At 41.0% G+C, this 3,801-nt stretch overlaps 1 long non-coding RNA gene across 1 annotated transcript; it reads left to right on the top strand.

The window, feature by feature from the left end:
* Window positions 1–3,598, top strand: LOC121819447 (uncharacterized). The gene is made up of 3 exons (XR_006059720.2): window positions 1–132; window positions 1,119–1,225; window positions 3,323–3,598. It is a non-coding gene; the product is annotated as an uncharacterized LOC121819447 (long non-coding RNA).
* The last annotated feature ends 203 nt before the right edge of the window (window positions 3,599–3,801 follow it).

The raw sequence follows: 3,801 nt of genomic DNA on the forward strand, positions 1-3,801 counted from the left end.
TTACAAACTCTGCAAGGGGATGGAGGAGACAACATAAGATCAGCCTGGATCAGCTGGTCAGCTGGCTCAGCCCTCTAGCCTCTTTCCTCCCTCTGCTCCGGGTTGAGTCCTAGGGCTGGAACCCCTCTCCAGGTAAGGCTGACAGAAATATGGGGCATGGGGCAGATGCTGTCCTGGGCTCCCCTAGCTTTATATCTGCTCTGTCTTTCACTGGACCGTTGGAGAAAGGCACCTTCCTAGGTGTGTCGTCTTAGGAGATTGGGAATATGAAAATAGTAGTGCCATGAGAGGAGAAAATGAAGACCAGGAGGAAATGAGGAAGGACTAAAGTATTTGCTTTAAAAACATGGTTGGGAGGTGAAATTGACAGTGTCTTTGGAGGCAGTGGTACAAGCGAGAGCTTCAGAACTTAGGGAACCCGGAATTTGCCCAAAGTAAAAGAAGAATTTCACTACCTACTAGTGATGGCTGACCTTAACAGGCTGCTTAGAAACATTTCCTTGCTGATTGAAAACACTTCAGAAGTAGTGACGGTCTTGACCTAGGAGATAATTGCTAGATTTGGGCTACCCAGCTCAATCCAGAGCGATACTGGCGATGTCTTCATTGCTAATATGATTCAGGAGGAATCTAAAATGTGGGGAATGAAAAAGAGTTTGCATGCATCTTAGAACCTGTGACCAACCAGAACCATTCATTAAAGAAGACAATGGCTAGAATCTGTCAAGAAACCGACTTAGTGTGGGCTAAGTTGCCAGTTGCATTGCTTAGAGTTAGAATGTGTCCTAGAAGTAGATGCCAACTGAGTCCTTATGAAATGTGTGTGGGAGATCCTTCCTCTATTCTGAGCAGTTAAGTGGTCAGACATGTGATTGAAAGGTGAAAGAATTAGACACTGTGAGATGTGTGTGAACACTGGGGTAAGTTTGAAATACTATTTCTAAATTTGGTACTAATAGAAAATGGTTCCCATAGATGTCCTCTTCCAGTGTTTTTGAACTGGAGACTGAGTGCTCCTAATAATGAGGAAGAATATACAGCAAAGAACCAACTCCAGCCTCGGAGGGTGAAGCCTTCCCATGTTTTACTGCTAACTAACTCTTCTGTTCAATTGACAGGAGTCAAGTTGTGGATCTGATACACATGGATGAAGCTCGCTTCTGCCCCAACTACAAATCTACAGTCCTCAGCAGTTACAGAAAAGACACACACAAAGCTGAACAAAGTCAGTCTGCCTTCCTACAAGTCCACAGTGGGACTTCAGTTAAATCAAAGAAAGTATCTTTTATAAGTTGTGAATGACTTGTGACCATTTATCATAACATTTATAATTGGCTGGAGCATTTTTCTGTTTTATTATTTGCTTACAGTTTTTTTCTTTGCTTCTGGATTCATCTAATCATTTTACCTGTGATTATATTGTAGACAATCAAGCCCATCATTTGCTGTGATATTGATAATAAGGGATATTTAACTGTTGCTCTATTTTAACATAAACCTTGTGATAATACAGTTAGTACCAAAGTTTAGGGCCATTGCTATTTTGCCACATAAGAGCTTGGCCCCAGGTATAATGATAGCTCTTACTTTTCTTTACTGCCTCATCCCACTGGTGTCTGCTGCTTCCTGGAGGGAAAATTCTCTAATTATGTTATCTCAGAGTATAGCCACAGGTGAGAATGTAAGTAATCGTTGGATATGCCATTTGACATCTGAAGTCATCCAAAGAGACTATGTCCCACTTATAGTCCCCGTAACTAACTTTAGTACTGTTCTGAACCCCATGACCTACTATCATCTTCCTCCTCCAGGCCGCACATTCAAAGTTAGGCTAACCAGATTACCTAAGAGCGCCCATATCCCTTGTTTCTCCTTGTCTGAGGAAGTTTTCACTGGATCAAGAGTTAAGACTGGTCCACCACGGTCTCTTGACTTTCTCCTGAAAAAATGTGATGAACAAAACCCCCTGATATGTACTCATGACAAATGTGAAAGAGCAAAAAATGACACTGATTCATGCCAGAGAGTCAGAAAAGTTCAATATAATGTAACAGGAATATGGAGGGCTTGCAGTGGTAGTGATCCCTGGCTAGGGAACATACTGTCTGTGCTCCCCCAAAAAGACAGTATCAATTTCACTACACTGGGAGGTATAACTTGTGCCCCTCCAGGATATTACTTTGTCTGTGGCACAGGGAATACCCCAAGAAGGGAAGGGAGGGCATATCGCTGCTTAGACAGCTGGCAAACAGAAGGGTCATGCCTACTGGGATATATAAAGATGCCTTTCTCCTTGTATAACCTGGAGAACATCTCTTCCCTCACTAAATCAAACGCCTATAATAAAAGAATGATACTGGCAGTGTATGAGGACAATATAGGACAAAGCTCTTTTGGCAACCTCACACCAACTGCCAGAGTTTATGTCAATAGAGATACGATTCATAACCTCTCTGCCACAATTGGACAAATTGCTGAGGACGCAGCTGAAAGTATTGCAGCCCAACACACATCTTTGTATTCATTGCCTCGAGTGTTCCCGGGCAATAGAATAGTCCATGATTTCTTATTAGCAAAAGAAGGAGGAGTGTGTGTAATGGCTAATACCACATGCTGCATATACATCAATTCCTCTGGAGAAGTTGAAACCCGAGTAAACACAATACTTCAAAAGGCTACCTGGTTATAGGATGTACATAAAGAGCATTCACATCAGGACTTATTTCAGAACACATCTGAAATAGGGGGAGGTTTTTGAGTACTGTTACAAGGCTCCATTTGATCATCATCTTTCTAATGTGTTTCTTAATTTTCAATTATTTGTTCAGATGCTATGATAAAGTGGTCAAAGAGAGAAATCATGTTTTCATAATTCAAAGTATGATGCTAGACTTGGGGATTGAGAATCCTTTGAAAAGAAGATCCAAAATGTTTGCTCCTCTAATTCTGAAGAATTATCATCGCCCCTGTTCAGCAGGAAGTAGCCAGAGCGGTCGTCGCCCCTGTTCCCCTCAGGATGAGGAGTATCAAAGAGCAGAGGGACCTGAAATTGAGCAGGACCCTGCAGGGTCTTCCTGGATACAATCTCCTATTGTCCCCACTTCTTGTTTGTAGAAAAAAGTTGAGATTTTTAAGTCTTCACAGAGTTCCAAAGAGTAGACTCAAGCATTTAATGATTACAGAAGTTAGGAAATGCAGGAACAAAGGAAAAGCAATCAAGCAATAAATGTTTAGCTGTAAAACAGAGTCACAAGATTCCTATGTCTTTTTCAAGGGATATAGATAATAAACTGATGCAACATATCTTTGAGTTGTTTTCCAGAAACCAGCATCTCATGATGAAACCCACTGACCACAGCCGAACAAGTTGGAACCAGAAGAATGATGATCAAGATGCCAGATATCACTCTGTTGATTAAAACCCCATCAATCAGAAGAATCTATGAGATGATCTCACACTTAAGCTCCTTACCCTTGTTTTTAATCTAAAAATCTCCTGTCTGAAAGTCACTGGGGAGTTCAGATCCTTTAAACATTTACTGCCCATTCTCCTTGCTTGGCACCCTGCAAATAAATGCTGTACTTTCTTTCACCACAACCCTGTCAGTAGATTGATTTTGCTTATTTGGGTAAACAAACTCAAGTTTGGTTCAAAAACAACCTGTGTTTTGATTAGGAGAGCTCAGTGGTTTTTCTTAATGAGTTATCAGTTTATTGAATGTTAGGAGCACTTTCAAGCATACAAAAGTATAAACTCATATCTATCACTCAGATTCAAGAAGAATTGTATTCCTCATTTGT

This window comes from Ovis aries, chromosome 1 (assembly GCF_016772045.2).
Source record: "Ovis aries strain OAR_USU_Benz2616 breed Rambouillet chromosome 1, ARS-UI_Ramb_v3.0, whole genome shotgun sequence".
Taxonomy (NCBI): Eukaryota; Metazoa; Chordata; class Mammalia; order Artiodactyla; family Bovidae; genus Ovis; species Ovis aries.